Source organism: Ursus arctos, unplaced genomic scaffold (genome assembly GCF_023065955.2).
Source record: "Ursus arctos isolate Adak ecotype North America unplaced genomic scaffold, UrsArc2.0 scaffold_20, whole genome shotgun sequence".
NCBI classification, from domain to species: domain Eukaryota; kingdom Metazoa; phylum Chordata; class Mammalia; order Carnivora; family Ursidae; genus Ursus; species Ursus arctos.
Window position 1 is genome coordinate 9,960,061 of NW_026622875.1, and position 13,497 is coordinate 9,973,557.

The 13,497-nt window shown below is 39.8% G+C and overlaps 1 long non-coding RNA gene across 1 annotated transcript in view; it reads right to left on the reverse strand.

Annotated features, from left to right (window-relative positions):
* Positions 1-252: 252 nt before the first annotated feature.
* LOC130544413 (uncharacterized) overlaps positions 253-13,497 on the reverse strand; it is a 29,554-nt gene continuing 16,309 nt past the window's right edge. Inside the window, exon 3 of the long non-coding RNA XR_008960674.1 lies at positions 253-1,815. This is a non-coding gene — a long non-coding RNA (uncharacterized LOC130544413). The remainder of the gene's footprint in view (positions 1,816-13,497) is intronic.

Consider the following 13,497-nt stretch of genomic DNA (forward strand, 5'->3'; position numbering starts at 1 on the left):
TGTAAAGCCTGTTATTTCTTTTCCTCCCATAAGGATGTACTGGAAGATTTTGAAGCCCTAGGGGTTAGAGGGCCACTACCTCCCTGAAAGTCTGTAAGGAGCAGAGCCCTCTACCTCCAACTCACATTGGATTAGGACAGGGGCAGTAAACTTTGGTGTGTTAAGTCACAGAGGCAGTACGATTGTTGGTTTTTGTGTTTTTTTTTTTTTACATTTAAAAAAAAGATTTTATTTAATTATTTGACAGAGAGAAAGAGAGCGAGCACACAAGCAGGGGGAATGGCAGAGGGAGAGAGAAGGGAGCCCCACGTGGGGCTCAATGCCAGGACCTGGGTTTCACGGTGTGAGCAGAAGGCAGATGCTTAACTGACTGAGCCACCCAGGTGCCTGGGTTGTTGGTTTTTTGCAGCTCTTTTCTTACCATAATCCACGGTTTCTCAACTTTGCAGTCCTGCTTTACTGGGCCAGATAAACGTTTGTCGTGGAGGCCCTGTCTTGTATTAGGTTTTGCAGCACCCCGGCCTCTACTCACTGCAGGCCAACAGCACCCCTCTCCCAATCATGACAATCGAAAATGTCTTCAGACATAACAAATGTTCCCTTGGAGGCACACGGGCCCCTGATTGAGGTCACTGGCTTAATGTAGTAATATTTCTTGTTTTTAAAAGTTTTACACAGAGTCCCTTCCTTTTTTATATAATGAGTTTCTGAACAATTTGTTTGAAGTCAAAAGTCTGAAAGGTGAACAACACATTTACGTGTTATAAAGGGCTTTGTTATACAAGACAACTAAAAAGGAGATTAGATTCTTTAATTACCACTGCATTTAGGGGCACATTATGAAGATATTGTTGCAGCAATTTTCGCATGTTTTTGAACTTCGTATTTTTCCTTTACAATCAAGCCCACCCTAGACCAGCTTAAATCCTGTGAACTGTAAATTGAAGCTAAAGTTATCACTTAAGGCACATGGGATGATGCCTTGCCTCCGTGTAACAATTTCTTAAGACCCAGGCTTTTTGTTTCTATAATAAGGTACATTGCAGTTTTCCATTTTCCCCTCATTTTTATGAACCAGGAAAAATTATTAAAATAATTGAAAAATGCTTCTGTGTAGACAAAGATAGCATTGTAGTCGAAATGCAACTGGTGACACTTTAAAGGCTTCACAATGGGAATTGAATGAGATCTACGTTGTGTGTGGATGTACTAAAGTCTGATTTTACTTTGACACTCTTCAGTCTTAACCCACTTTCCCTATACCTAGGTTCTCTCCCACTCTATTCATTCCCACTTCTCCGTCTCCACCTCCGGGCTGGACAGTATGGGGTTTGGACTCTTTATCTGGCTTCCACATTGGCGTCTTCAGCTCTCTGCACCCAGCATCTGATCTTTCACACCAGACAGCCCAGATGACTAAGGCGTTTGCTCTCACTCTCCGTCCCAGGAGAACACGTGCCCAGTCCACCCTCCATTGGCCCCTGCTTGTGAGGGAGGAACATTACAGACAGCTTGGATGCTTGGTAATACAAGGATAAAGACGGCAGAGTCCTTGCTCTCTGAGGAGCTTAGAATCTGGCAGTGGAGGCAGAGGCAGACACCAACAATACTTAGAAGGATTCCGTGAAAAGAAGGAGTCACTGGAGTGACTCTAAGTTCAAAGGTGGAACACTGGGGTTGGAGTGTTCCAATCCAGGTGCGTTCCGGTGGAAATAGTTAAAAGAATATCTTGATCTGGGCCAGCAGCACATACCCGATGGAGGTCCTCTTTTAAAATCCAACTATAGGTGTGGTCCCCCTTAATCATTCCTGCAACTGGAGCACAAGAGAATGTTGCAATTAAAATCCATTTGAACTGCTGGGAATGGTTAGTTTTGCTGAATTGATGGATGCAATAACTGGTCGGTTAAGTCATCTTCTGGTATTAGTAGAGCAGAGTGATTAAAAACCAAAGACTCTTGGGTCAGAACACTTGTGTTAAGATTCCAACTCTGCCACATACCCAGAATGACATTCACCATCTAATTTAACCTCCTTCGTCTCAGTTTTCTTATCTGTAAAACTGGGGTAAGAAACTCTGTTTGATAGTGTGTTGTGAGAATTAAATGAGTTAGTACATGTATCTATATCAATGCCTGGCACTTAGTAAAGCTCTCGATAGTTGTTATTTTTTATTAATATTTATTTGTGATACCTTACAGAATTAATTTATTCTTTCGAGTAATGTATTATAGGCATTGATGATTTTATCTTTATAAAAATCACTTTCCTAATTATGATACTTTCTTTTGCACAGTAACTCAATCCCAATAAATCCCTCCACTTTTTAAAAAAATTTTGTTTATTTATTTGACAGAGACACAGCCAGCAAGAGAGGGAACACAAGCAGGGGGAGTGGGAGAGGAAGAAGCAGGCTCCCAGCAGAGCAGGGAGCCTGATGCGGGGCTCGATCCCAGGACCCTGGGATCACACCCTGAGCCGAAGGCAGACACTTAACGACTGAGCCACCCAGCTCCCCAATCCCTCCACTTTTTCTTCTGTAATTAACATGTGACTAGATTTCTGCGATTATCATATGACTTCTAGAGATGCCCAATATCATTCTGGAGTTCTGAAAAGGCAAAAGACTTGGTCAGATTATCTTTGTTTTTCTTTACTAAAAAAAATTCACTCTGTTATTATAGACCTTAGGGGTTTATTTTTCTTCCTTTCCATGCTATCAAATAAGTTTTCCTGATTTTTAAAAATAAGAATAAATGCACGTCACACAAATTACTATAAAACTCAAATTTTTCTGCCTTTTCCATGCTTTTTTCATGTTTTCCTTAGTCAATTGCAATTTTGATTCTCCTCAGCACCTCTCAAGTGTGGAAGATGGATGACAACTGCCTTGCATCTTATGACCTGGGTTAAAAGGCCTCAGGAGGCATGAACAGACTTGTAGACCGTAAAACAACTGTATAACAATGACCCTCACCACTTCACTATGACGTAGCTCCCAAATGGTCAACACAACTTAACAACTTTATGTGGCCACATAAAAATTGCCCTTCTTCTCTGGCAAAAATAAATAAATAAATAAAAATAACCACTTTTTAAGAAAACATTCTTGCAAAAAAGTAGGATTTAGAGATTAGGATTATTTATCCCGCAGATAATTACTATGGGAGGCCTCAAATTCATGCGGAGTTATTATGCAGAGAACAGGGACCAGCTGTTCTCCATCTCTAAAGAATCCCAAAGAGAGAGCTACCCCTCAGCATGAGGTAGTTAGGCTGGGTATGAGAAAGGATTCCTCATGGTGAGGGTGAAACATTGAAAGGAACCTCTTCAAGGAATACCTTAAAATCTGGAAGAACTCCAAAAGTAGAATAATCTTCCTGGAGCCTTCCCAACATTTGAAATCTATAAAAGCCTTGTACTTTCATAAAATGTGCAATCACATGTCTCAGTGGGCATCCCTAACACCCCCATGACTGCATGTTGCTGGTCATGTGTTTTGTATGTATTGCCTGTCAATGGTGAGTAATTTGTTTTTTGTTTCCTCACATGGTTCTAGAGATGCAGTCTGGAGAGGCAGAATTGTGTTGGCTGTGGAATCAGCCATCCCTGGGCAGCATCCTGACTATTATTCTGATTCCGAGATCTACTGGATGGTGTTTGACAAACTGCTTAACTGCTCTGAGGCTTGGTTTTCTATAATAAAAGCAGAAAATTAAGGAATAAATCAGTCAGCGTATTTGGGTCACAAATACAGTGCTAGCACTTAGTTAAAGATGCATAGTAGTTAAAGATATATTTAAGAACACATACTTTATATACATATGCATACCTTAAATATTGGTATTTTGCAGAAAAACATCTAACATAGAAGAAACAAAACTCCCTGAACAGGTGCGTAAGTATCTAATATCTTATATTAAAATCTTTCTCCTACAAAAAGTGTCATTCCATGATTCATTTAAAAAACAAAATACTGTTTGGAAATTTAAAAATTCTCTCAAACAGGGGTGCCTGGATGGCTCAGTGGGTTAAGCGTCTGCCTTCGGCTCAGGTCATGATCCTAGGGTCCTGGGATTGAGCCCGGTGGCGGGCTCCTTGCTCACCGGGGAGTCTGCTTCTTCCTCTCCCTTTGCCCCTGCTCGTGCTCTTATGTAGGTGTTCTCTCTCTCTCTCTCTCTCAAGTAAGTAAAAAAAAAAAATCTTAAAAAAATTCTCTCAATTCCTTGGTTAAAGAGAAAATCAAAAGTAATGCATTAGAATATCTAGGAAATATTATTAATTAAAACATGACATGTCAGAACCCATAGGATACAGCTAAAACTCTGCTCAGAGGAAAAATACAACCTTAAATGTTTTTATAGGTGAACAAGAATAAACGAATTAAGCATCACATTTTTAAAATTAGACAAAAACCAAGGAGACAAACTTAAGAAAAGTTGAAGGAAATAACTCATAAACTAAGAGCAAAAATTAATGAATATAAAACAGGGAAACCGTAAACCTGAAAAATAAATTGAAGAGCTGGTTCTTTGAAAAACTAGTGAAAAAGAGAAAATCATAATTATACAAAATAAGAAATGAGATGGGAAAGAGGAGTCAAATTATTGTTTGTAGAATGTGATTTATATATCAAAACCTAAGAAAATCAACTGAAAATTCCTACTGACCATAGGCAAATTTGGTATGTTGTTTGTATACAAAATTCATATAAAAAAGTGTAATGTGAAAAATGCGTTTACAATAACAACCATAAGTAAACTCAAGAAATGTGCAAGAATTTTATGAAAAGAATTCTAACACATGAAAGAAGCCTTGACTAAATAGAAAAGCATCTCGTGTTCTTGCAAGGGTAGCTGGAATATTACAAAGTTTCATATATCCCCAAATTAATCCTAAACTTAACGCAAGTCAATTAAAAATGACATCAGGAATTTTTGCTTTCATTTTCTTTTTTTTTTCTCTCTCTTTTTTTCTTTTTTTTGGGGGGAAACTAAGTAAAGTGATTTGAAAATTCAAGAGAAAAATTAAATCTGCCAGAATAGTAAAAATAATTCTGAAAATATGAGCAACGTAGGGAGACAAGACATGCAGATTTCAAGACATGCTTTAAAGCTAGGATATTTAAAACATATTGTTACTCATATGTGAATACACAGATCATTGATAAAAGCTAGCAGGTCAAGAAATAGATTCAGTTCTCTCTCTTGGTAAGAGTTTGGGTTACCAAAAGTGTATGCATTTATCAAAATTTAGTGAATGTACAGTTCAGATTAGTACATTTCATTGTACGTAAAGTTTATTTTGAAAGAAAAATCTATGAAAATGTATTGGACTCTTGTCCAATGACTGCATACTAAAGTATTCTGAGAGAAGTGTGTTGCTATCTGCAATTTATTTTGAAAAAAAAATCAGAAAATCAGATGGCTTGATGACAGAGGGCTGAATATATGGGAAATTTTGTAATTATGTAAAACTATCTCAAGCAATTGCCATATGCTTGAAAATGTCATAATAATGTGTTAGAAAATAGGTTTAAATGGGGGTGCCTGGGTGGCGCAGTCGTTAAGCATCTGACTTCGGCTCAGGGCGTGATCCTGGCGTTCTGGGATCGAGCCCCACTTCAGGCTCCTCGGCTGGGAGCCTGCTTCTTCCTCTCCCTCTCCCCTGCTGTGTTCCCTCTCTCGCTGGTTGTCTCTCTGTCACATAAATAAATAAAATCTTTAAAAAAAATAGGTTTAAATGTATAGAGATTTAGAATACAATAAAGATGGAAGTGCAAATCTTTTGGTTATAACTTTAATTGTAAAATGAAAGATTTTGTCTCCTTTTATAATAGTTTTAGGAACCAGAATGCTGGTTGGTGAGAAGGGCTGGGTCTAGGGAACAGATTTACTCCTGGGGTGACTCTCACAGATTCTGTAGTGTTCCCTGGTGTTCTGCCTTGGGAGGCTGTGTGGAAGTTGGCCCCACTTCCTGTTAGGGCTGTCGTGGGGCAAAGGCTTTCCCGTTGGGAGCCATGTTGGCTCGTGAGGGGAGAACGGTCCTCAGGGACAGCACACATTCAAAGAGCTGGGAGGAAAATGCAGTCACTGTACTAGAGCGAATGTGCAGGCCTAGGGCGGCTCTGTCCTTCAAGCATGGTGATTATTCACTCCTTTGAGTTTTGTGTTAAGTTGCTCTTTTATAGCTAAAAGCCTTAGGATTTAGAACAGTTTATTCAGGAGTCCGGAGTAGTTCATAAAGTGCAGTTATTTGTCTCCTGTGGTTTTGTGCTACTTACAGTTCTCGAACATGGTGTGGGATGAGTGTTGGGACAGGAGCATTATTCTGCTGTTTTGTAAACAGCCCAGCCCCCAGCAGGAGTAACCTTGCCACCACGTGGAGAGAACCAGCCAGGCTTCTTCAACCTTAAAGGTGCCCTTTGACTCTGATGGCTACATTTGGGCTCCTTTTATTTTGGGTGTGGGGGTGGGAGAGGGAGTATACATTTTGGTGGTAAAAGGGAAATATCAGAAATTTGATTCCATAGTTCTGAGAGTCCTCAGGGAGGGGGAAAGTGTTAAAGAAACAGTTTACAGAATATGTTTACAACTGAATGTTGCCTCAGCATATCCTTTTTTTTCTTTTTTAAAAGATTTTATTTATTCATTTGAGACAGAGAGATACAGAGAGAGAGAGAGCACAAGCAGGGGGAGCAGCAGGCAGAGGGAGAAGCAGGCTCCCTGCTGAGCAGGGAGAACGATGTGGGGCTGGAGCCCAGGACCCTGGGATCATGACCTGAGCCCAAGGCAGAAGCTTAACCATCTGAGCCCCCCAGGCGCCCCTCCTCAGCATATCCTTCAATGAAAATACCATCTTCGATATCATTCTTTTTTGCCTTGGAAAATTACCATTTGGAATATGGAAATGCCAATGCATGGTTTCTGAGAAAAACCTTCTTTGTCTTTTGGTTTAAACTGACTTTATTGACAATATCTGCGCTTTTAAAACCCCACACCTGCCGGAGCGCTGCTGCAAACGAGCACTGGAAAGCTTTCAGTGATGAAGGTCACCCAGCCCTCACACATAGTTCCCACTGGACAGTATTTCCATGAGGTATGAAGTATATAATTAGCAAAGGGTCAGCAAATAAGACTTTCAAGAATGTGATTGTAGAAGCAGAAAATCATTTCAGGCAAGAATGTAAATTGTGGGTGTTTGGGAAAGGAGCAGAAGCCGACCAGAGACGAGCTGGGCCACTTCCCCAAGTGCGGCTGCTTTCGAGTCTCCGCACAAACTCACAGTCAAAGCTCCAGTCTGTGCCGAGTGCCTACGTACCCTGCTACTTAATTCTCACAGCAACCCCAGAAAGTAGGTCTTATTATCTTTGTTTTGCAGATAAAGAAACCGAGGCCAAGAGAGTAAAGTCGAGTGAAAGCATAATTTTCAAGAAGATAAAAACCTGGACTCTCAGACAAATATAAAAAGGACCCGTATCAAATATGTTATTGAATTTATTCACTAAGGAGGGGAAAAGATGTTTTGATCATTTCAAAGAGCATTAAGAGTGTATTTATCGGTAACTTAACAAAGAAATGCTAGGATGAGATCGCTCACCTAGGACCAGTTAATGTGCAGCACATAGCCGAGACTTGGGGTTATCTGCTCCTTTCGACAGAAATCATCTGCATCTCTACTGGACAAAACTTTGCAAGTTGGCAAGTAAGTGCCCTAAGTATGGGAGCTTTAACCCATAGGAAAAACAAGATGAACAAAGCACGGGTCTTGACAACCTCCGAATGACCTTTGTCCCTCTATGATACTGAAAGGGTCTGCCCCCACCTGTCTGCCTTACTTCCAAGTCTGGAAAGTCACGTGCTCCCAGGTCCCACAAATATTCGCGGAGGGGAGATTCAACCCCCTATCACTGCGACTACACCGCCCGTGTATTCAACCCTTTGTAATGACTTGGCAATGAGTTCTTTTTATTTTTTAAGAATATTACACGCCATCAGATCTGTGCGGATAATTCCCTCTTACAGTCAATCGATCCTTGAAACACGAAGGTTCTCTGGGTGGTGAAACCATCCAACTTGGCCAGTAACATCTATCCGAAGTCATAGTGCCTTTTTGTTTCTGTGTTAGTGGAGGTTGCTGAGGCTACCGACTCCAAGAACAGGAGTACCATACTAAGAATGACCCTGACATGGCATTTTATTTTTACCTCTGTCTTTATCTGTATTAAAACATTCAAGAAATAGAAAGATTAAGGCTGAAAGCATATTGCGTAGACTGCTTTGCAAGGTCGGGGTACTGGTGGCAGTGGCTTAAAGTTTAGGGACTATGTCTTGGGATAAGACATGGATCCATAAATGTTCACATTTGGGTGTCCTTCTATCTTTTTCCTTAACTTCTTTCACACTTTAAAGTAGGTTAATAAGTAGGCTTTCACATATGATCATCATGTTATGAATCATATAAAATCATTGAACATGTCAGGTCACCATGATGAGGTCATGGAGACCAAGAAAGCAACGGGGAGGTGAGAGGTTGGGAGTCAAGAGGCTGACTGTGAAGTTAGAAAAGGCCCTTCACTTTTTCATGCCTGCCAGCTGCTGTCACAGCCTCCATTCTGCCCAGGTCCCGGCCTGGCCCCGCTACCTGGTTCCCGGAGGCTCTGACTGTCCCAGGCTCCTGCCTGCCCGCAGAGTCCCCTGCAATGCGGATGCTGTTGCAGTGCGAGAAGCCGGGACCACTACAGCGGGCACACACTGTCTCCTGAGTCTCGCCTCTGCTCGTGCACAGGCTCCGTTCGACTCTGACGAAACCCAAGGTCAAAGATGACATTATTAAAAATTTCAAGGTGCTGACACCAGAGCATTAAACCAAGCAGGGGGGCCTTCTTAGCATGGAGTCCTAAATGACTGTACAGGTTGGGTGGCAAGAAGCTGGCCCTGGAAGGAACCCCCAGGGCTCTGGAAATGCACATGACTTAGTGATAATCATCTTCTCATATCATGAAAGCTCTTTTCTGATATATTTACCAAGGAACAAATATTTAGTATTTAGGTAGTTGAGAATAAACCTCCAAGACTAAGAATAAACAGTTAAAAATGGAAAAAGTCAGGGGCGCCTGGATGGCTCAGTGGATTAAGCGACCCACTCTTGATCTCAGCTTAGGTCTTGATCTCAGGGTGGGGAGTTCAAGCTCCAGGCTGGGTGTGGAGCCTATTTGAAAATTTTTTTTTTAAAAATTAAAAATGGGAGAAGTCTGAAGGCTCTGATGCCACAGAAGCCAAGAGAAGAAAGAATTTCAAGAAGGATAAAGTCACCAATTGGAGTCAAGTGACATCAAGAGGTCATCAGTAAGTAAGATCAGGATTGAAAAATTTCTATTGACTTTAGCAGCATGGAATTCACATGATACTAGATCTTAGGAACAGGCTGTTTTAATGGAAAAATGCAGGCAGGAGCTAAATCAGAAATGCACTGTGGAATGAGTGGGAGTTGAAAAATGGTCTCCTTGCAACCTGCCCCCGCCCCCGCCGTCCGATGCTGCAGCCTGAGGATTAAGAGATTCGTTTCCTCTAAGACAACCCTCAGGAAGGATTGTGGCTACATGTGGGTGCATGTACCAGAGGACATCTAGTTCTTGGTACATGTTGCTTCTCACTCCTCTTTATCTCTGCTTATCATGGTTTTGTGATAACAAATCCCATGTACTGGGAACCTACTATGTTAGGCTGGTGCTGAGCACACAATATCCATTTACCTCTAATTCTGCAACAATCTTGCATGCTATTTCTCTCATTTTCCACATGAAGAAATAGACTCAGAGTACATGTGACTTGTTGAAGTCCACACAGCGATTACCAGAGCCGGCATTCAAACCAGATCCCAGCCCCTCCTTCTCCACCCACTATCATTGTAGCTTTTTTATTACATGCCAGGAGTCCCAGGGAAGAAGATCAAGTAGTGTGTAATCCTTTGTTGCCTCTTATTCATTAATCTCCATTACATTTCATATTTTGGACACCTCAGATTGGATAAATCTTGCTTAATACATTCCATTGCAATTTGCTGAACCTTTTGATTGGACTTTGAACACACAAATTTCTCCACACAGCAATCCAGTCCACAAAAGTTCATAATATGGGAAAGTCCCACCCAACCTATCAAAACCATTTTAGTCAGACCCATTGTAAATTCATCCACTACTCTCTGCCGTCATTGATAGGCCCCTTTCTTGATCAGTAATTAACAACCACCCTAGTCTGAGTGTCCATCATTTCTTATCTGTATCATTACAATAGTCCCTAATAAGTCTCTCTGCTTCTACCCTTGCTCCCAATCACAGCAGCCAGAATGACACCTCAAAAATATAAGTCAGATCATGTTATTACTCTCTTCAAAATCTTCCACTGGCTCAGAGGAAAAAAACAACATTCTAACGATAGCCGATAAAGCCTCCTTACTACCTGTCTGAACTGTTCCCTTACTGTTGTCCCCCTTGCTCACTGTGCTGAAGCCACTCTAATTCCTTGCGGTCCTTCAGTCCTGCCAGGAAAAGCCAGTCTTAGGATCGACCTAATTACCAACCTTAGTCAGCCTTACTTTTTCTTTTTTCATAGCACTTACCGCCTTTCTGAATGTAACTCTGCTAGGGCAGGGATCTTTGTTCATTGACGTATCCCAAGTGCCTAGAATGATGTCTAGCACATAACAGGTGCTCAGTAAACACTTCTTTTAAAAACGAAAAATTTTCAACTTTGTTACTATTTTGCCAGGCATCTCTCCCAATCCTGTTTCACTTCTCTCCCCTTTTTTGTCTTGGGAGTCTGGAGTTCTTTTCTAAGATTTTCTTGTTTCAAGAACTAATTTGAACTTTGAAAAAACAGAGATATACTTGGCATATCATAAAATTCACTCTTTTAAAGTGTATGATTCAGTGGTTTGAACATATTCACAAAATTGTGCAACCAGTACTACCATCTAATTCCAGGACAAGAAATTCTATACGGTTTAGCAGCCACTCCCCATTCCCATCCCTCCCCCCCAGCCCTGAGCAACCACTGATTTACTTTCTGTCTCTATGTTTTTGCCTGTTGTGAACATTTCATATAAATAGAATCTTACAATATGACTTTGTTTACATAGCATAATATTTTCAAGGTTCAACCACGTTGTAGGATGTACCACAACATTTTTTAAATGGTTGAATAATTTTACATTGTGTGGCTATACCACATTCAATTGATCCCTTCATCAGTTTATGGGCATCTGGTTTGTTTCTACTTTTTGACTTTTACTAATAATGCTATGAATATTTGTGTACAGTTTTTGTTTTCACACCTGTTTTCATTTCTCTTGGGTGTACACCTAAGAATGGAGTTGCTGGGTCATAAGGTAGTTCCATATTTAACATTTTGAGGAATTACAAGACTATTTTTCAAAGTGGCTGAGCCATTTTGTATTCCTACCAGCACTGTATGAGGGTTCTAATTTCTCCATATCTTTGGCAACACTTGTTATTTTCTATTTTTTTTATTTTAGTCATCTTAGTCGGGGTGAGGTGGTATCTTATTGTGGTTTTGATTTGCATTTCCCTAATGACTAATGATCTGAATATATTTTCATGTACTTATTGGCCACTTGTACATCTCCTTTGGATGAAGATCTATTCAAATCCTTTGTCCATTTTTTAATTGGGTTATTTGTCCTTTTATTGTTGAGTTGTAAGAGGTTTTTAAAAAAATATATTGTGGATCCTAAACAATTCATTTTGACTTAATTTTTGTATATGGTATGAGGTAGGGGTTCACTTCCATTCTTTTGCATGTGGAAAAGCAGTTGTCCCAGCACCATTTGTTGAAAAGACTATTCTTTGGAACCCCTGTTGAAAAATCAATTGACCATAAGTGTATGCATTTATTTCTGGATGCTCAATTCTATTACTTTCATCTGTATGCTTGTTCTTATGCTTGTACCACACAATCTTAATTACTGTAGTTTGTAGTATATTTTGAAATCAGTAAGTGTAAGTCCCTTGTATTTCCTCTTCAAGATTGTTCTGATTATTCAGGGTCCCTTGCAATTCCATATGAATTTTAAGGTTAGATTTTCCATTTCTACAGAGAGGCCATTAGTATTTTGATAGGAATACACTGAATCTGTAGATTGTTTTGAGTAGTACTTACCTCTTTAACTGTATTAAGTGTTTCAGTCTGTGAACACAGAGTGTCTTTCCAATTATTTAGATAGTCTTTAATTTCCTTCAGCAATGTTTTGTTAGTCTTTAGTTACAAGGCTTGAACATCTTTGATTAAATTTATTCCAAAGTATTTTCTTCTTTTTGATGCTACTGCAAATCTCATTTTTTCTTAATTTATTTTTCTAACTGTTCATTGCTACTGTGTAAAAATAAAATTGATTTTTGCATGTTGATCGTGTATCTTGCAATGTGGCTAAATTTGATTATTTGTTCTAGCAGGGGTTTTTTGTGTGTGAGAGGGCTCTCTCTCTCTCTCTCTCTCTATCTATATATATAGATAGAGAGAGAGACATTGCAAATAAAGGTAGTTTAATTCTTCTTTTCGAATGTGGATGACTTTTATGTCATCTTCTTGCTCGATTCTCCCGGCTACAACGTCCACTACAATATTGAGTCAACATATAAGAGTAAACATTCTTGTTTTGTTCATGATGTTAGGGGGGGAAGCATCCACTCTTTGCCACTAAGTATGATGCTAGCTGTGGGTTTTCTGTAGATTCCCTTTATGAGGTTAAGGAAGTTCCCTTTTATTCCCAATTTGTTGAGTGTTTTTTCTGGAATCAATGTTGAATTTTGTCAAATGGTTTTTCTGCATTTACTGAGATGATCATGTGGTTTTTGGTTTTTTAAAATTTTATCAATATGGTGTGTTACATTAATTGGCATTTGAATGTTGTGCTGACTTTTCATCCCTGAGTTAAATCCCACTTGGTCAGGACATATAATTCTTTTTGATGTTACTGGATTTGGTTTGTTAGTTTATTGTTGAGAATTTTTGGACCTATATTCATTAGAGAGCTTGGTCTGTAGTTTCTTTTCTTTTCTTTCTTTTTTTTTTTTAAATGATGATTTTTTTTTTTTAAAGATTTTATTTATTTATTTCACAGAGATAGAGACAGTCAGCGAGAGAGGGAACACAAGCAGGGGGAGTGGGAGAGGAAGAAGCAGGCCTATGGTGGAAGAGCCTGATGTGGGGCTCGATCCCACAACGCTGGGATCACGCCCTGAGCCAAAGGCAGACGCTTAACCACTGTGCCACCCAGGCGCCCCTGTAGTTTCTTTTCTTATACTATCTTTGGTTTTGGTTTTTGAGGTAATACTGGCCTCATAGAATGAGTTGGGAAGTCTTCCCTCCTCTTCTCTATTTTTGGAAAGTGTTTTTGAAGTACTGGTGTTAACTCAAAATGTTTGGGAGAATTTACCAGTGAAGCTTCTTGTTGCAAAGCTTTCCTTTGTGAAACATT